The 21,256-nt window shown below is 43.8% G+C and overlaps 1 protein-coding gene across 2 annotated transcripts in view; it reads right to left on the bottom strand.

Annotated features, from left to right (window-relative positions):
* LOC144667940 (coronin-2A-like) overlaps positions 1-20,626 on the bottom strand; it is a 164,832-nt gene extending 144,206 nt beyond the window's left edge. For both annotated transcript variants that reach the window (XM_078529568.1, XM_078529587.1), the window contains exon 1: positions 20,166-20,626. The gene's annotated coding sequence lies outside the window, so the exon portion shown is untranslated. The remainder of the gene's footprint in view (positions 1-20,165) is intronic.
* Between the last annotated feature and the right edge of the window lie 630 nt (positions 20,627-21,256).

The raw sequence follows: 21,256 nt of genomic DNA, 5'->3' as shown, positions 1-21,256 counted from the left end.
AAATGCAAGTTCTTGTTGGTGACTAGGTGGCTCTGCAAAGGGATTTACAATGTTCTACAGATGAAATCTCTCCACCATCCTACTTTTTTGCTTGTGCTTCTCAAACCTTTTTTTTTAAATTGTAGTTGCCTACTGCTGTTGCTGAATTATATGTGTGAACATGATTTGACCTTTATCATTAGACTTTTAAATCCAGATTTTTATTGAATTCAAATTCCACCATCTGCCATGGTGGATTTCGAACCCGGTTCCCAGAGCATTACCCTGGGTCTCTGGATTACTAGTCCAGCGAGAATACCACTACGCCATCGCCTCCACAGTGATAAAGGGAAAGGGGTTTGTGCCACAAGTTCAGTGCACTGATGAATCCATTAAACTTGTTGAGATTAAAGCCCTGGAACCAGTTTAAGAGGTGGTTAAACTTTGAGCCCGAATCCGGAGGAAACAGTAACATGAGTTGTCTCATTGACAATTACTTCCCATTTCCTGAGCTGGGGGTACAGCAGGCAGCACTCTCACCTCTGAGCTAGAAGGTTGTAGATTCAGGGCTTGAGCACAAAAATCTAAGCTAGCGCTCTTGGTGAAGTACTGAGTGATTGCTGCATTGCCGGAAGTGCCGCCTTTTGGATGTGGTGTGCCATGATGATGTGACTTGTGCCTGAGTGATCATAATCTGACCAAACATACACTGAACTGTTTAAAAAGGACGTTTTTTTAAAGCAATGAAAGACACTGACTAAAGATGGCTGTCACAAGTCACCTGATGTCTAGTATTGCCAGTGACCAGTTTCTGAAAAGTTCCAATGTAGAATACAATTCAGACACACATCCTACTCTGGTACTTCATATCTAAGGATGTCAAGAACCACTTCAAAGGTATTTACTAAAAGGTACCGGACCTACATTTACATTTCTATAAGACTACCTCTCCAGCGGAGACGGAAAGTCTGCTAGAACAATAGTCATATGAAGGATGTTTTCCTATCTCATCAAGATGGATTATGATTCATTCAGGGGCTTAATGGCTGGGATGTTACAGAATCTACTCATACCTCCAGCCATGAAACAAAGGCACCATTGGTTCAGACATTGGATAAACTAACACCTTCTGAAATCATTATGGGAAGAGAGAGGCCCTGTGACTGAAGTAACTATTTTGAAATCTCTAATACCACATGCAAGCCACCTAGTCACCAACAAGGACTCACATTTATATAGCGCCTTTGAAGTAGTAAAATATCCCAAGGTACTTCACAGTAGCAACTGTCAAACTGATTGACACAGAGCAGCCTGGAAAAGCTGCCAATGGAGCAGTGGAATCTCCCTTCTCTCCTCTCTCAAGTCAAGACCCTGTCTCTCACAGTTTAAAAAAAAATCCAGCACAGAGATAGTGAATTTTCCATTGAAAGGAACCTTGCGTACGAATCTCACTGAATTGTGGAAGAGATGAATTATGGGTTAAAAATTATCCCCGGCAATGACTGTTACACGAGCTTCAGCTCAACTCCTGGAATCTAGAGGAACTTGGAAAAATCTCTGCTGCAACCACAGTAACGCAGCCGAGGACTCAAACAGTGAACTCTCCATCTCTTTATCTTTCCGTATTGAACTTTAACTTGGCTAACAAAGTAACTACTGACAGTATAACTTATAAATTTTGGGTGTGTGCGTGCGTTTTTGTGTGGGTGTGAATTGTGCCGTGAAGGTTCAAGAAGCACGGGTTTGCCTTTTAAATATTTTGCTATCTTTACGTGGTGGGGTTTTAACTCAATAAAACTAACCCCTTTTTGTTTTAAACCTCAAGAAAGCCTGTCAAACTCTTCTCTCTGCTATTAGTACATGAATAATTAAACACGGACATTAATACCTTCATCCTTCTGAATTCACAACAAACCCTGTTATGGTCAAACTTGGGAGTGATAGGACAGGGGAATTGTATTTTACACCTCCTCACATGGCCATAACAGGTGTTAAACTGTCCACCATCTCAGGTGGATGCAAAAGGTCCCATAGCAATATTTTGAAGAAGTGCAGGTGTGTTAACCCTAGTGCCTTGACCAACATTTATCCTCCGTCATCACACAAAGCAACGTAGTCACTGACACACAATGGCTGAAATGTGGTCCACAGAAGATGCACTGCAGCAATTCACCAAGGCTCCTTCTTCAGCACCTTCAAAACCTGCGGCCTCTGCCATCTAGAAGGGCAAATGCATCAGAAACGCGGAAACACCACCACCTGGAAGTTCCCCTCCAAGCCACTCACCATCCTAACTTGGAAATATATCACTGTTCCTTCACTGTCGCTGGGTCAAAATCCTGGAACTCCCTTCCTAACAGCACAGAGGGTGTACCTACACCACACGGACTGCAGCGGTTCAAGAAGGCAGCTCACCCCCACCTTCTCGAGGGGCAATTAGGGATGGGCAATAAATGCTGGTCTAGCCAGTGATGCCCACATCCCAAAGATGGTTTTTTAAAAAATGTACGTGAGCTCCACTTTTTACATTCCACCGTTACTGCTTTTTCTTCCATTTATATTTTATATATTGCATTTTACTAAAATCTATTATATTTTTAAAATCCTCAGTCTTGTTCCTTTCCCATTTTTAGGACCGCACAAAAAAGTTGGACATTTGTGATCAGCAGCATTTAGAACAAAAATTGTTTATGAAAGATTGATTTTTTCTTTCCACTCAATAGCGAGGTTAAAGGTTATTTCAGTTTATTTTTATCCAAGTGATTTGATCCTGGATGGAAGATGAACGTGAACTATTGCGTTCCACCCACTTGGCAGTTGCCCATGAATTTCGAGCACAACTTTACAAGGTCCAGTTCCTTGCATTAGGAACCTAACCCGAGAGAGAGATCAAGTTAAAATGGTGAACTGACACCTTGTATAACCTGCACATGAAACAATCGCAACTTGGTATGTGCCACATGCACAAAAAGTAAAAAGGTTTGCATTTACATGGCGCCTTTCATGACCTCAGAGCCTCGCAAAATGCTTTTACAGCCGGCGGAGTACTTTTGAAGTGTAGTCACTGTCGTAATGTAGGAAACGCGTCTGCCAATCTGCACACAGCAAGATCCCACAAACTGCAATGTGATAATGAACGGATAATCTGTTCTTACATGATATTGATTGAGGAATAAATACCAGACAGGCTACCGGAGAACACTCCCCTGCCCTTCAAAATTGTGTCCACCCGAGAGGGCAGATGAGCCCTCAATTTAGCGTCTCATCCGGAAGACGTCACCTCTCCTACACTGCAGCACTCAGTACTAGGGAGTATCAGCCTCTATGCCACAGCAGCTCAGAGCGAGAGACAGAGCAAAATACACACAAAAAGTGCTGGAAGCATCAATGGGGAGAAAGAGAGTTAAGGTCAAGAAAAGGACATCAATCGTAAAGGCTAACTTCTGTGTTCCCTTTCCACTGATGCTGCCTGACCCAAGTATTTTGCACATCTCTTTTTATTTCATATTTCCAGCATTTGTCTTAAAAGGGAGCCTGATTTGGATCGAAGGAAATTTAACTCTTAAAATTCTTAACTGTTAGACAGCGTTAGGAAAGGTAAGGATGTGAGTAAAACAAGGGGCCCATGCTCCGATAAACCTTCATGTGGAAGTATTATCTTTTAAATGCCTTTGTTGGTAACAGCAGGAAACATTAGCAAACTCATAGGCTAGTAAGAAATTTAGACTATCGGGTCAATGTCTCCATTAAGGCAGCTGTAAAGGGTATGTGACATAATTGCATCAAGCATTGATTTACTATGGCCAATAACAATTTCTAGGCAACATTGTTCTTTTGTATCTATGAGTTTACCAGTCGGTGTATTTAAGATGAAGGGGTTCAATAAGGTAGGTACAGAGAAGCTGTCTCAAGTTGGGGATTCCAGAAACAGAAGGCGTAATTTACAAATTAGAGATAGATCAGTTGGGGAAAAAGTAGGTGGCACTTTTAACTTACAAGGGGTAATAGAAATCTGGAACTCTCCCTACAAACAAGTGTGGGTGCTGGGTGGGAGGGGCAGTTCAGTCGAAACTTTCAAGACTGAAATTGATACAATTTTTTTTAGTTAGGTAAGGGTATCGCAAGGGATGTAGAACCAAAGCAGTAAATGAAGCTGAAGCGCAGATGATGAAATATGTAACCGAGTGTCAGAACAGGTTCAAACGGCTCAAATAAAAGCCAAGTACTGCAGATGCTGGAAATCTGAAACCTAAACAGAAAAAGTGCGGGAAATACTCAGCAGGTCTGGCAGCATCTGCGGAGAGAGAAACAGAGTTAACGTCTGGAGTTGGATACGGTTGTTCTTCAGAACTGCAGCTCAGAACTGAAAAAAAAAGTCACATTTTGACTCAAGATGTAAACTCTGTCCACAGATGTTGCCAGGCCTGCCAAGTATTTCTAGCACACTCTGTTTCTCTTTTAGGCTGGAATAGTTGAATGGCCTATTCCTGTTCTTGTGTTTCCTGTCTAAGGTACGTCTAAGAGGGACAGAGAGGGCGAGAGATTTGACCAAGCTTTCAACCACCCAATCCAATGTTAATTTCTGTTGCTGGGTTATCTGCAAGGTTACTATGTAAATAACACATCATTACTCATCATGTTTAATGTAATTGGCCTAGTCACATTACAGGTCAAGTATCCTTTATCCGTAAATACAAAACCTGAACACATCTAAAAACCGCACTTTTTTTGAACCATCTCCACATTTAGCACAGGAAGTCTAGTTATTTGTCTGCACCGCTTACCTTGTCATTTTTTGTGGTGACCATGTCAAAAAGAAACTTATGACAGATACCCGGTATTTATTATAAAAGCAAAATTTCTCTCTCCTCCATCCCCAGCCCCTTTCCGATCCCCCTTTTTTCCAATAATTTATATATATTTTTCTTTTCCCACCTATTTCCATTATTTTTAAATGTATTTCCATCCATTGTTTTATCTCTACCTTTTAGCCTATTTCACTCCCTTCCCCTCACCCCACCCCCACTAGGGCTATCTGTACCTTGCTCGTCCTGCTTTCTACCTTTTATGTCACCATTAGCACATTTCTTAGCTAATATCGCCACCGTCAACACCTCTTTGTCCTTTTGTCTATGACATCTTTTGGCAATCTCCGCCTATCACTGGCCCTCTATCCAGCTCTACCTGTCCCACCCCCCTTAAACCAGCTTATATTTCACTTTTTCTCTATTTTTCCTTAGTTCTGATGAAGAGTCATATGGACTCGAAACGTTAACTGTATCCCTCTCCGCAGATGCTGTCAGACCTGTTGAGTTTTTCCAGGTATTTTTGTTCTTTTTTTTAACCCTGCATTTATTATTCAGTGATACATCTTGCTTTTCTAGCCATTTGATTTGCTTTTGACCATAGCTAGCCTAGGCTTAGGCTATTGTAATGTACGTTTATATGCGGTATGCGAAAACCGAAATTAACTGGAAATCCGAAATGCAATCAGCCCCAAGGGTTTCGGATAAACAATACTCTACCTGTACCAAGTGTTAAAACAGAGTGGACAAACCGTCACAGCTGCTTTTTGAAAAGAACACAAGACCAGATTTCACTGTAATTCACTGCTCCCAATGAGGTTTCCTCTACATTGGAAAGACCAAACACAGACTGGGTGACCGCTTTGTGGAACACCTTCAGTCTGTCCGCAAGCATGACCCAGACCTCCCTGTCGCTTGCCATTTCAACACTCCACCCTGCTCTCATGCCCACATGTCCGTCCTTGGCCTACTGCAATGTTCCAGTGAAAATAAAAACAGAATTACCTGGAAAAACTCAGCAAGTCTGGCAGCATCGGCGGAGAAGAAATCAGTCAACGTTTCGAGCCCTCATGGCCCTTCAGCAGAACTGAAGCATAGTTTCAACAAGGGAGAAATATAAATTGGTTTAAGGTGGGTGGGGGGGAAGAGACACATTGAGGGTGTGGTGTGAGCAGATAATCAAAAGATGTCAGAGACAAAAGGGTCAAAGAGCTGTTGAAGGTGGTGGTCTTTGTCTGAGAAAAGTGCTAATTAAGAATGCAAGACAGGATATTCAAAGTACAGCTCTAGTGGGGGTGGGGTGGAAAGACTAAAGGTTTTAGTTTTAGATTTAAAAATAATGGAAATAGGTGGGGAAAGAAGAATCTATATAAATTATTGAAAAAAAAGGCGGGTGGGGGGGGGAAAGAAACGGGGTGGGGATGGGGGGAGGGGGAGTTTAAGATCTAAAGTTGTTGAATTCAATATTCAGCCCAGAAGGCTGTAAAGTGCCTAGTCGGAAGATGAGGTGCTGTTCCTCCAGTTTGCGTTGGGCTTCACTGGAACAATGCAGCAAGCCAAGGACAGACATGTGGGCAAGAGAACAGGGTGGAGTGTTAAAATGGCAAGCGACAGGGAGGTTTGGGTCTTTCTTGCGGACAGACCGCAGGTGTTCCGCAAAACGGTCGCCCAGTTTGCGTTTGGTCTCTCCAATGTAGAGGAGACCGCATTGGGAGCAACGAATGCAGTAGACTAAGTTAGGGGAAATGCAAGTGAAATGCTGCTTCACTTGAAAGGAGTGTTTGGGCCCTTGGACGGTGAGGAGAGAGGAAGTGAAGGGGCAGGTGTTGCATCTTCTGCGTGGGCATGGGGAGGTGCCATAAGTGGGGGTTGAGGAGTAGGGGGTGATGGAGGAGTGGACCAGGGTGTCCCGGAGGGAACGATCCCTACGGAATGCTGTCAAGGGGGGTGAAGGGAAGATGTGTTTGGTGGTGGCATCATGCTGGAGTTGGCGGAAATGGCGGAGGATGATCCTTTGAATGCGGAGGCTGGTGGGGTGATAAGTGAGGACAAGGGGGACCCTATCATGTTTCTGGGAAGGAGGAGAAGGCGTGAGGGAGGATGCGCGGGATATGGGCCGGACACGGTTGAGGGCCCTGTCAACGACCGTGGATGGAAAACCTCGGTTAAGGAAGAAGGAGGACATGTCCGAGGAGCTGTTTTTGAAGGTAGCGTCATCAGAACAGATGCGACGGAGGCGAAGGAACTGAGAGAATGGGATGGAGTCTTTACAGGAAGCGGGGTGTGAGGAGCTGTAGTCGAGGTAGCTGTGGGAGTCGGTAGGCTTGTAATGGATATTGGTGGACAGTGTATCATCAGAAATTGAGACAGAGAGGTCAAGGAAGGGAAGAGAAGTGTCAGAGATGGACCATGTGAAGATGATGGAGGGGTGGAGATTGGAAGCAAAATTAATAAATTTTTCCAGGTCCCGACGAGAGCATGAAGCAGCACCGAAGTAATCATCGATGTACCGGAGAAAGAGTTGTGGGAGGGGGCCGGAGTAGGACTGGAACAAGGAACGCAGAAGATGCAACACCTGCCCCTTCACTTCCTCTCTCCTCACCGTCCAAGGGCCCAAACACTCCTTTCAAGTGAAGCAGCATTTCACTTGCATTTCCCCTAACTTAGTCTACTGCATTCGTTGCTCCCAATGCGGTCTCCTCTACATTGGAGAGACCAAACGCAAACTGGGCGACCGTTTTGCGGAACACCTGCGGTCTGTCCGCAAGAAAGACCCAAACCTCCCTGTCGCTTGCCATTTTAACACTCCACCCTGTTCTCTTGCCCACATGTCTGTCCTTGGCTTGCTGCATTGTTCCAGTGAAGCCCAACGCAAACTGGAGGAACAGCACCTCATCTTCCGACTAGGCACTTTACAGCCTTCTGGGCTGAATATTGAATTCAACAACTTTAGATCTTAAACTCCCCCTCCCCCCATCCCCACCCCGTTTCTTTCCCCCCCCCACCCGCCTTTTTTTTCAATAATTTATATAGATTCTTCTTTCCCCACCTATTTCCATTATTTTTAAATCTAAAACTAAAACCTTTAGTCTTTCCACCCCACCCCCACTAGAGCTGTACTTTGAATATCCTGTCTTGCATTCTTAATTAGCACTTTTCTCAGACAAAGACCACCACCTTCAACAGCTCTTTGACCCTTTTGTCTCTGACATCTTTTGATTATCTGCTCACACCACACCCTCAATGTGTCTCTTCCCCCCCACCCACCTTAAACCAATTTATATTTCTCCCTTGTTGAAACTATGCTTCAGTTCTGCTGAAGGGCCATGAGGGCTCGAAACGTTGACTGATTTCTTCTCCGCCGATGCTGCCAGACTTGCTGAGTTTTTCCAGGTAATTCTGTTTTTATTTTGTTTTGGATTTCCAGCATCCGCAGTAGCTTTTAGCTTTTTGTTTTTATCTTAATGTTCCAGTGAAGCTCAACGCAAACTGGAGGAACAGCACCTCATCTTCCGACTAGGCACTTTACAGCCTTCCGGACTGAATATTGAGTTTAACAATTTCAGATCATGAACTCTCTCCTCCATCCCCACCCCCTTACTGATCCCCCTAATTTCTAATAATTATTATATATTTTTAAAATATATTTTTCTTTTCCCACTTATTTCTATTATTATTTTTAAATTTATTTCCACCCATTGTTTTATCTCCACCTTTTAGCCAATTTCGATCCCTTCCCCCCACCCAACCCCCTCTAGGGCTATCTGTCACTTGCTCATCCTGCTTTCTACCCTTAATGTCACCATTGGCACATCCTTTAGCTAATATCACCACCGTCAACACCCCTTTGTCCTTCTGTTTATGACATCTTTGGCAATCTCTTCTTTGCCTCCACCTATCACAGGCCCTCTATCCAGCTCCACCTGTCCCACCCCCCTTAAACAGCTTATATTTCACCTCATTTCTATTTCTCTTCAGTTCTGATGAAGAGTCATATGTACTCAAAACGTTAACTCTGTCTTCCTCTCCACAGATGCTGTCAGACCTGCTGAGTTTTTCCAGCTATTTTTGTTTCACTGTAATAGGATGTCTTAACAGTGACTAGAAGATCTTGTGATGCAATGGGTATAGAGTCCCGACCTCTGGGCCAGAAGCTCCAGGTTCAAATCCCACTTCAGGGCTTGATGGCCACAGAAGGTGTGTCAATAACTTGGCCAAACAGGTTGATTATCAGCCTGCAAATCCTTCCAATGCGCCTGATGGCAGGCGGTAAGAGCGGGAGAGTTTCCTGGTCAGCCATACTGGAGAAGGCAATGGCAAACCACTACAGTACTTTGCCAAGCATAATCATGGACCACTCCAATGGAAGTCCATGGTTGCCAACACCCTCTTAGGGCATGGGACCTAAAGGAGGAACATTATTTAGACCTGTCCCTGTGTCCTTCTGCTCAAAGGTCACTGAAAGTGCGAGCTGATAGCAGCGCAGTGAGCGCAACAAGGCATCTGAGACCAGAGTGAACAGAACAAGCAACTGTTCATCTCCTTAACAATGAGATTAAAGGACTGGGAAATAAACACAGGAAAAATGGAGGTGAATTCAATGCCAAATCCGAAACAGAAAGAGAAACAACAAGGAGGAAACAAAGACAAAGAGAGAGAATACGAGACAGAAAAGTAAGAAAAGAAAAGATAAAAACTTCAAATGCGCCATTTTTAAAATCTCCCTGAAAAATTCAAAACCTGAATGGATATATGTTGTAGAAGCTTCAGTCAAGGGGCAGATGGGAGGGCTAAATGTGGATATCCAAATGTGGATACCCAAAAGGATCTGATTTGCATTTCTCCACTGTTAGCTTCACAAAAATAGGATCATATCCTTGGGCTCCTCGATTAATTATTGTTAATTTTCAGCGCCAAAGAGTTTGGTTGGCAATAATTAACGTTTAGCGCATTGATAATTGCTACACTTAATTTGAGCTTAATGAGCAATTAACAGACAAGCACAGCCAATTTGTACATTGGTGGGGGGGGGAGAAAATCGAGGAGCCCAAGGACGAGATCCTGTTTTTGTGAAGCTAACAGTGGAGAATTGCAAATCAGATCCTTTTGGGTATCCACATTTAACCCTCCCATCTGCCCCTTGACTGAAGCTTCTACACCATATATAAGCAGCGATAGCCTTGTTATTCGCTTGACAGGAAAATACTGACCTTTCTCCTCTCCAATTAACCTGTAATAGCCATAATTAACCTGCCATTTACAAGAAAAACCTGCATTAAGTTGACTTTTCTAAGCCTCATTAATCACGCTGGTTGTTTTATTCTCATGCTTCACCCCCATCCCCCAAGTAAATTATTAATAAACACCAAACACGAAATACAGTGAGGAAACATCCTGGGTTTATGTGTTTATCTTCAGATTTTTTTTTATTTATTCATTTATAGGATGTAGGCATTAATGACAAGGCCAGCATTTATTGCCCATCCCTAATTGCCCTTGAAAAGGGGTGGAGAGTCACCTTCTTGAACTGCTGCTGTCCATGTGGTGTATGTATGCCCACACTGCTGTTAGGGAGGGAGTTCCAGGATTTTGACCCAGCGACAGTGAAGGAACGGCGATATATTTCCAAGCCAGGATGGTAGTGTTCCCATGTGTCCGCTGCCCTTGAACTTCTAGACGGCAGAGGTCGCGGGTTTGGAAGGTGCTGTCGAATAAGCTATGATGAGTTGAGTCCAACACAGAATATTCTTAAATTATGTAAACAAATAGTTTTAAGTTAAATTTGGAGAATGGAAATTTTAAATGTTATACATTCTACACTTGTTCCCATAATTAAAAAGTCTTTCACGCCTCGAGCCTGTTCTGACTTTCAACCCTGATGCCAAATCACAGTGCCATTAAAATAATTGTGTGCTTCTTTATGTTGTCTTTGAACACTTCAAAACATTGGAAATGGGAAAAACAGATTGTTTGACTGGACAGAGTGGGCAGGGGGTCATGTGAAAAATCTATCCCACTAGAGGTAGCAACATAACACTAGGAGCACAGAAGTTCAAAGTGGGAGTAGGCCATTCAATCCTTCAAGCCTGCTCCGCCATTCAATAAGATCATGGCTGATCTGATTGTGGTCCCAACTCCATTTTCCTGCTCCCCCATTACCATCGAATCCCTTGTCTATCAAAAATCTATCTAACTCAGTCTTGATTAAGTTCAATGACCCAGCCTCCACTGCTCTCCGGGAAAGAGAATTCCACAGACTAATGAGCCTCAGAGAAAAAAAAATTCTCCTCATCTTTGTCTTAAATGGGAGACCGCTTATTTAAACTGTGTCCCTAGCTCTCGTCTCCCCCACAAGAGGAAACATATCCTGGGTATCCACCCTATCAAGACCCCTTATATGTTTCAATAAGATCACCTCTCATTCTTCTAAACTCCAATGAGTATAGGCCTACCTTATTCACCCTTTCTTTATAGGATAACCCCTTCATCCCAGGAATGAGTTGAGTGAACCTTCTCTTAACTGCTTCTAATGCAATTATATAGTTTTTCCTCAGTAAGGAGAAAACTGTACACAATATTCCACACATGGTCTCACCAAGACCCTGCACAGCAGCTGTAAAACTTCCCTACTTTTATATTCCATTCCCCTTGCAATAAATGCCAGCATAAGAGGCAGCTTGATTGAAACATATAAGATCCTGAGGGGTCTTGACAGGGTGGATGTGGAGAGGATGTTTCCTCTTGTGGGAGAATCTAGAACCAGGGGTCACTGTTTAAAAGTAAGGGGTCGCCCATTTAAAACAGAGATGAGGTGAAATTTTTTCACTCAGAAGGTCGTGAGTCTTTTGGAACTCTCGTCCTCAAAAGGTGGTGGAAGCAGAGTCTTTGAATATTTTTAAGGCAGAGGTGGATAGATTCCTGGTAAGCAAAAGGGGTGATAGGTTATCAGCACTAGGTGGGATGCAGATTTCAGGTTACTATCAGCTCAGCCATAACCTTATTAAGTGGCAGAGCAGGTTCGAGGGGCTGAATGGCCTACTCCTGCTCCTTGCTTGTGTGTTCATATTCCATTTGCCTCCTTAATCACTTGCTGTACCTGCAAACTAACGTTTTGTGATTCATGTACCAGGACACGCAGATCCCTCTGTACAAATGAGTTCTGCAATCTTTCTCCATTTATATAGTATACTCTTTTCTATTCCTCCTGCCAAAGTGGATAAGTTCACATTTTCCCATATTATAGACCATCTGCAAAATTTTTACCCACTCACTTAACCCTGTCTATATCCCTTTACCCTCTTTACTTCCTCTTGACAACTTACTTTCCTACCTACCTTAGTGTCATCAGCAAATTTAGCTACCATACATTCAGTCCCTTCATTCAAGTCATCGATGTAGATTGCAACTAGTTGAGGCCCCAGTACTGATCCCTGTGCCACTCCACTAATTACAGTTTGCCAATCTGAAAAAGGCCCATTTACCCTTCCTGTTAGCTAACTAATCCTTTATCCATGCTAATATATTACCCCCCCGACACCATGTAAGCTTATCTTGTGCAGTAACCTTTGATGTGGCACCTTATCAAATACCTTCTGGAAATACAAGTACATCACATCTACAGGTTCCCCTTTATCCACGTTGACTGTTGCTTCCTCAAAAATTCTAATGAATTAATTAAACACAATTTCCCTTTCACAAAGCCATGTTGACTCTGCCTGATCACATTATGATTTTATAAGTACCTTCTTAATACTGGATTCTAGTTTCCCCTTGACAGATCTTAGGCTAACTGGTCTGTAATTTCCTGCTTTCTGTCTCCCTCCTTCCTTGAATTAAGGCATTACATTTGCTATTTTAATCACTGACACTCAATTTGGGTTCCGCCAGGGCCACTCAGCTCCTGACCTCATTACAGCCTTTATTTCAAACATGGACAAAAAAGCTGAACTCCAGAGGTGAGGCAAGAGTGACTGCCCTTGACATCAAGGCATCATTTGACAGAGTGTGGCATCAAGGAGCCCTAGCAAAACTGGAGTCAATGGGAATCAGGGGGAAAACACTCTGCTGGTTGGAGTCATACCTAGCACAAAGGAAGATGGTTGTGGTTGCTGGAGCTCAGTCACCTCAGCTCCAGGACATCACTGCAGGAGTTCCTCAGTGCAGTGGCCTAGGGCAAACCATCTTCAGCTGTTTCATCAATGACCTTCCTTCCATAAGGTCAGAAATGGGGATGTTCGCTGATGATTGCACAATATTCAGCACCACTCGTGACTCCTCAGAAACTGAAGCAGTCCATGTCCAAATACAACAAGACCTAGACGCAATCCAAGCTTGGGCTGAAAAGTAGCAAGTGACATTCGCTCCACGCAAGTGTCAGGCAATGACCATCTCCAATGAGAAAGAATCTAACCTCGCCCCTTGACATTCAATGGCATTACCATCGCTGCATCTCGCACTAATAACATCCTGGGGGTTACCATTGACCAGAAATGGTACTAGCCATATAAATACTGTAGCTACAAGAACAGGTCAGAGGCAAGGATCCTGTGGTGAATAACTCACCTCCTGACTCCCCAAAGCCTGTCCACCATCTACAAGGCACAAGTCAGGGGTGTGATGGAATACTCCCCACTTGCCTGGATAACTGCAGCTCCAACAACATTCAAGAAGCTCGACAGCATCCAGGACAAAGCAGGGGAGGCAGTGGTGTAGCGGTAGTGTCACTGGACTAGTAATCCAGAGAGTCAGGGTAATGTTCTGGGGACCCAGGTTTGAATCCCACTATGGCAGATTAAAAAATTAATTTTTAAAAATCTAGTGATGAACATGAAGGCCAATTGTTGATTTTGTAAAAACCCATCTGGTTCACTAATGCCCTTTAGAGAAGGAATCTGCCATCCTTACCTGGCCTGGCCCACATGTGACTCCAGATCCACAGCAACCCACTTGATTGGCACCACATCCACAAACATCCACTCCCTCCACCACCAACGCACAGTGACAGCAGTGTGTACCATCTACAAGATGCACTGCAGGAACTCACCAAGGCTCCTTAGACAGCACCTTCCAAACCCATGACCACTACCATCTAGAAGGACAAGGGCAGCAGACACATGGGAACACCACCACCTGGAATTTCCCCTCCAAGTCACTCACCATCCTGACTTGGAAATATATCACCGTTCATTCACTGTCACATGGTCAAAATCCTGGGACTTCCTTCCTAACAGCACTATGGATGTACCTACACTGCAACGGTTCAAGAAGGCAGCTCACCACCACCTTCTTGAGGGCCGTTAGGAATGGGCAATAAATGCTGGCCTAGATGGCGATGCCCACATCCCATGAACGAATATCGAAAATAAAAAATTCCAATTCACTGACGCCCTTCCAGAATCTAATGAATTTTGGAAAATTATGACCAATGCCTCCACTTTCTCTGCAACCACTTCTTTTAAAGCCCTAGCATGCAGGCCATCTGGTCCTGGGGCTTATCCAGTGGCAACTCTAGCCTTCGACCAGACCAGAAGGTAGTATGTAGATACAAGAGAAACCACTTAAAAAGTGACTGCACTGGGCTAAAAAAATTAGCGGAATAACAAAATAGCACAGTTGTGGAGATTAATGTAATTCCTTGAGCTCCAGAGGGGTGACGGGTGAGCGGGACTTGGGTTAGGGTACTATATCATGTAGTTATATCTCACTGCTTGGTGTTTCTTCCTTGGGCACAATCTATAGGTTAGATCCTGAAAGGGCTGACATTGTTCAATGTCAAATTACGCCCTAGTAATCACATTTGCATTTGACCAAACTGTAAAATTACGTGCATGAATTTGCATAAATCAGCATAAACAATTGGATCCCGTGGAAACGCCAGACCCACAACAGTGCACTTGTTAAAATTTTGAAGTTTTACACCTCGCAAATACCATTCGTAGACATCATTGCAGCATGCATAAGAACCTGCAAGCAAAGCTTTTCCATTTTTAGTGTGACTGACCCTGATATGAGAAGAAAGCATTCAAAGAAACACAAAGTCGAGTGCAGGCTTCAGTGAGGATAGGCTTTAAACAAGATTGTTCAAAACATTGCAATTAAAAGACCAAAAACACTGGCTGTATTTCCTGCTGCGCTATGGCCTCAGTATTAGGGGACCCCAGCCACTCTTCCCCCACCGAGGAAGCGTGAGGGGAGGATACGCACGCTTGAAAGTCGGCGCCAATACCATTCGAACAGAGGGTTTTAAAGATCAAGCCAACTTGGACATGGCTGTTCCTACAATGTCAGCTGCTGCTCAGGTGGTAATGTGCTTGACTCTGAGTGCGAAAGTCATCAGTTCAAGCCTCACGTGAGATACATGAGCACATAACCTAGTCTGCCCTCCCTAGATCCATATGGAGGGAGTGCTGCATTGTTGGAGATGTCATCTTTAAGGTGAGACATTAAACTGTGGCCTCATATGCCTTCCTGGGTGGATGTAAAAGATCCCATCGCCACTACTTCAAAGAAGAGCAAGATATCTCCCCTGGTGACCTGGTCAATATCTATCCCTCAACCAACATCACAAACAAATTATCTGGTCATTATAACATTGCTATTGACGGGATCGTGTTGTGCACAAATTGGCTGCTCTGTTTCCTACATTACAACAGTAGCTACACTTTAAAAAGTACGTCATTGGCTACAACTTCGGGACATCACGAGGTCACGAAAAACCCAATGAAAATGCAAGTTTTTCTTTTTCTTTCACATACCAGTAACTCATTTTCACCCAAAATTGCAGTGTCTTTTAAACCACATGATTCTGGGCATATCTGGATTTAGAATTATAATCGCCATTCCTTCACTATCGTCGGGTCAAAATCCTAGAACTCCCTCCCCCTCACATCACACAGACTGCAGCAGTCCAAGAAAGCAGCACACCACCATCTTCTCAAGGGCAGGCAGAAATGGACAATAAATGCTGTTCAAAACAAAAATAAAAATACCTGGAAAAACTCAGCAGGTCTGGCAGCATCTGCGGAGAGGAACACAGTTAACGTTTCGAGTCCGTATGACTCTGAGCCATACGGACTCGAAACGTTAACTGTGTTCCTCTCCGCAGATGCTGCCAGACCTGCTGAGTTTTTCCAGGTATTTTTGTTTTTGTTTTGGATTTCCAGCATCTGCAGTTTTTTGCTTTTATCTTAGTAAATAAATGCTGTTCTTGCCCAGTGATGCTCACACCCCAGAGCGAATTTTTTTAAAAAATCTCTGCACAAATGCAGAAGGAACTCTCTGGACCTGTCACATGGACAACATACAATAGCTCCCAAAATAAACTGGCTGAGAAACAGGAGGCAGGCACCCCAAGACATCAACTGCTTTGATTGAGTTATATTAGAAATTTTAAAAGTGTACAATTGGATTTTATGGATTGCAACATAATCTTGCACTTCTGCCCGTCTAGATCCTTAAGATTCACTTTGCCAATTGAGTGATGTTACAGGACATTTTACTGTCTGAGTGCAGACTCCTATCCATAGACACTGTTGAAAGATAAAGGATCAAGACCCAGCTTGTTCATCTTCTATCATCCTGGTCATCACATGATACGACGATAATGGTTTTTGCTGACTAATCATAGTAATTCGTTTCTAGCAATTAGTCTACAGCAGACCCAGACATGAGGCAAACTTTCCATCTTATTATTTTGCCCACTTGTCTCATCCATATATTAACAGTTCAAAAGCATCTAAATGGCTTTTAGCATAATAGCTTCAGTCGTGTGCATTAAGTAAAATATGATAATTATCCTTGACCGACAGGACAGACAACTGATTAGAAGCATTGCTGCATCCTTTGAGAGTTTTGCAACAGCCTCGGTTCCTGAAATAGCCAAGCACAGTCTCCTCTGCAGACCTGACTGCTAGCTGTGGGCGGTTAACCCCCAGAGCGGAGAATATATCGGCACAGTGCAATTTTAAAACCCTAGGTTATTTTTTTAAAAGCCAAGTTAAACAACGCATGACATTGCAGTATGCCTTTCATAGTATCAGAGGGGAGAGAGGAATTGGGTGGTGTTATGGCTTCACCTCTGGAGCCTATGTTTAAATCAAGCCAAGTCTAATGACTGGAAGTATCCAACTCCGACTCTCTACTGACCTGTGAGCTCGAAGGTCACTTGACCAAGTCCCACTCCAAGGATTGGAGTACGTAATCTAAGCTGGCACACTGGGAGCAGTACTGAGGGAGCACTGCATTGCCAGAGGCACCATCTTTCAGATGAGACATTAAACAGAGGCCACCACCCCAACTGCCCTCTTGTGTGAGCCGCTATTTTGAAGAAGAGCAGGAAATTCTCCCAAAGTGTCCTGGCCAATATTAATCCTCAACCAACATCACATGAGGCGGATTATCACATCATCATCACATTGGTGTTTGTGAGATCTTGTCTGCAAATTGGCTGTGGTGTATTCTACTTTACAACAATGACTGCACTTCAAAAAGTACTTCATAAGATGCTCCAAAGTGCTTTACAGCCAAAGGTTTTGAAAGGCGCTGTATAAATACAAGTCTCTCTTTTTGCATAAGTATGATGCTAAAAAGAAACACTACTCCTCACGGTCATCAGATTCTCTAGAATCGGAATGAAGCTGGTAATCATACACACAGTGTTCCCTTCCCTAACAATATTTGTCAAATTGATATACACAAAATTGGTCAAAGCATAAAATTGAAAAGAATGTGATAAAATGGTTTGAATGCTGTGTATATTAATTCCCCTCCCAGTTTGTTAAATATGCTTATTGGTAGGGCTGTTATTTCCCAATACAAGCAATAAGAGAAAAATCACAATTAAATAGCACTTACAAAACTAGACTGAGCAACCTGCATTCACCCAATAGCAGTGAAGACCCAAGTTCTCTGAAGTCTCCGGGTGTGCTGCCTGTGCTCAAGAGTTTCCTGATTATCCTTGTAAATGGAGTGGCCTGCTTCAGCGTGCCAACATCACACCATGGGGAGGAGTGGGGAGACATGACGGGATTCAAAGTTCCAGCCGGCCCTGCCCACTGCTCACAAACTCAGTAGTGTCTGAAAGCATCTGTCCATGGATGGAGCAAAGTGTTCTCAATTTAGAGACTGGCTTGAGGGGAACTCAGGTGAAGTTCTCCTTGGTGTCCTGGCTGATATTCATCCCCAATACACATTACATTGTTTGTGGGAGCTTGCTGTCCACAAATTGGCTGTTGTGCTTCTTATGTTACAACAGTGACTACACTTCAAAAAGATACTTTGCTGGCACTATTGTAATGTAGGAAGTTCGCAACCAATTTGCTCACAGCAAGCTCCCACATCTGCAATGAGATAATGACCGGATAATTTGATTTAGCGATGTTGATTGTGGGATAAATATTGAACAGGACACGGAGGAGAACTCCCCTGCTCTTATTCAGAATGGTGGCCTTGGGATCTTTTGCATCCTCCTGGGACATCAAATGGAGGCCTCGGTTTAACATCTCATCTGAAAGACGGTGCCTCCAATAGTGCAACACTCCCTAGGATTTTGTGTTCAAGTCTCTGGAGTGGGATTTGAACCCACAACCTTCTGACTCAAAGGCAAGAGTGCCATGAGGCATAGCTTCAGAGGGAGTAGGGAGGGGGATGGGAGAAAATTGGGGGGGGGGCAGGGGCTGGTGTGAGGGGAGGTACCCTCCAGGGAGAAGGACCATTGTTGCTTCCATTGCATCCAAATTAAAATCAGAAACATATTTTGTATTAACATTCCCCAAAATGAAAGTAAAGAAGGCGGGACATAAGACTTATAGTAATGGACATTCAGGGGTTAATACTGCAGGGACTTCTGCAATTGTATTTCAGATGGTTTTCCCAACACAGATTTAGACAGCTTTACAACCAAGAACATGCATTGGCTTTTTGTTCTGAATACTGTGGGGAACTCTCCCACTAGTATAAAGAGAGGAGACAATTGGGTTAATTCGCTTGTGATCAAATATATAGCACCCACTCACTTTTATCAATGTTGTCTGGTCAGTGTTCTTCGCTCTTTGACCCTTTATTGGAGTTCAGCTCCACAGAGGGAGACAGATCACACTCCATACCTCGGGTCTCAGCCTCAGCACAGGCTTTAGCACATGTCTACCAGCGATGCAACTGTGGCTACGTCACAGCAGAGCCCCACGCCATCCTCATCCACACAATTCCTGCGCGAGTGTGTGGTTAGTAATCAGGACTGTAAACGGTGGTGATTTCTAATCTCCTGAATCCAGGAATGTGGCATCTCCACCAGAAACCCGTGCCAGACCAGAAAATACAGCACAGGCAACAACCTGCATCCATATAGCGCCTTTAGCACAGTGAACGTCCCTAGATGCTTCACAGGAGCATTATCAGACAAAATACAACACTGAACTATTGAAGGAGACATTAGGACAGACAACCAAAAGCTTGATCCAAGAGGCAGGTTTTAAAGAAGCGTCTTAAGAGGCAGGGAAGTTTCGGAAGGGAATTCCACAGCTGAGGGCCTTAGCAGTTGAAGGCACGACCTCCAAGGATGGAGTGAAAGGACTTGGCAGGGGGTGGGGGGAGGGGTGCACAAAAGGTCAGAATTGAAGGGAGACCAAGATTTAGGAGGGTGCAGATCTGGAGCAGGTTACTGGGATAGGGAGGGGACACCCCCAGCCTGTGAGGGTTTAGCTACAACATTGAAGAAACTCTCTCAACCAACAGAGGAATGTGATCTCAGATGCTTTTCCATCGATTCCTACCTGTTGAATCAAAACAACCAAAACAACACATGCAGGTGCCACAACTCCACCGGATTGTGGAGACGGCAGGCTTTAGGAAACACGGTCAAATAATTTTTTGAAAAAACAAGTTTTAAAAGAAAATATTCACCGTTCAGAGAAAGAACAGGTAGAACAGATTAGTAAACAGACAAAAACAACGGCTTTAGTGTACTTAGAATCAAATAAAAGAGGGTTTGCCCCTTTTCATTAAAAAAAAAGTGTGGTTTTTGAGAGCTGGTGCCCATTTCGCCTTTTGGGTTCAGGGTGTTTTTTCGAGACAATCCCTTATTCCAAAAAGGCCGAAATAAGGGGCCGGTTTTCAGCAGGTGTTTTTTTTGCCCTCCTTTACACCATCATGTTTTTTTTAAACGCTGTTATTCTGATCAAAGTGCAACAAGGGCGAGGGGAAAACATTAATTTGCGTTATTGCGCCCACAATATTTTTACAGCCAGCGATGCCTTTGAACAACATTTTTTCATACATTTATAAAGGAAACACCTCAAGTGGAATGTAACTGAAGGACAGGTGAGGTATTTAAGTCTCTGGTTACACTGCATAGCCATGTTTTTCTCTCTCTCTCTCTCTGCTTACCTTGCAGGCACTCCCCTCAGGTTACACCACAGCCAGGTAAAGAGGCACCAGCTCAGGTTTCTCTCTCACTCTCCCTCTCTTGTTCTCTTTCAAAAAAAAAATAATTGCTCCCGTTCCTCGCTGTTCCCGCAGTGTCCCGGTGCTGACTTTAAATCCTGCAGCCGTGAGTCTCTCCCTCTCTCCCCCGAAGGTCCAATGTTCATTCATAAAACATGCCGGCAGTGCCAGGCAGGACCAGAAGCAGAGAGAGAGAGAGGAAGGAGGGGGAAACAGAGGGGGTTGGTTTAAAGAGGGAGAGATTTAAAGGGAGGAAGGGCACACAGACAGGAGAGAGCCACACACAAGGCTACAACCAGGGCTGAGGCTGAGAGGGCAGCAGATGATCATGAGAATGATCCTTCTCTTTGTGCTGACTAGATTAGAGTAAATTGAAAAAGAGGAAAGCAACCGCCTTGCAGCAGGGAGGTTTAACAAGGCGGAGTCTCTCTCTCTCTCACACACACATAGCAGCTGCAGTATTCACAGACTGTGTCTATACACAGACGTAACAAGGGCAGGAGGGTGCGGCAAATTTCCCGCATCTGAAGCTTTTTTTAAAAAAAATGTTGAATCTTCTTTGCACACCTAAAATCTCTACACTCCACACAAAAATAACATCCTGCAGATGAACAAACGCCTTCGGGGAATAAGGATTCAACCATGCACCATCATCTCTTTTGTCATTCAATCGATCCTGCCCTCTTTCAGAGCTTCCCTTTATGTAATCCGCAATTACTTTTAAACTACCCATCGTCTCCCAATATTGCAGGGAATTGTTTTGCCTCCAAAAATATACTTTATTCATAAAATTCATCAAAGTACATTTAGGGTTGAAAATTACAGAAAGTGCCATGAAATTCAACTTCTCTCCATACCGCATGTTCCACTCTGTGGTGCCTCAATACAATTGCAGGAGATTTTGCAGTGTAGAAACGGGCCGTTCGGCCCAACTGGGCTATACTAGCATTTGTGCTGCACATCAGCCTCCTCTTCATCTCATCCTACCTTCAAAAAAAAATCCCATCGAGTGTCAGAGATTGACTGACCTTGAA

Source organism: Cetorhinus maximus, chromosome 2, assembly GCF_964194155.1.
Source record: "Cetorhinus maximus chromosome 2, sCetMax3.hap1.1, whole genome shotgun sequence".
In the NCBI taxonomy this organism is placed as follows: Eukaryota; Metazoa; Chordata; class Chondrichthyes; order Lamniformes; family Cetorhinidae; genus Cetorhinus; species Cetorhinus maximus.
The sequence above is the reverse complement of the archived record's forward strand: the minus strand, read 5'-3'. Positions and strand labels throughout refer to the sequence as shown.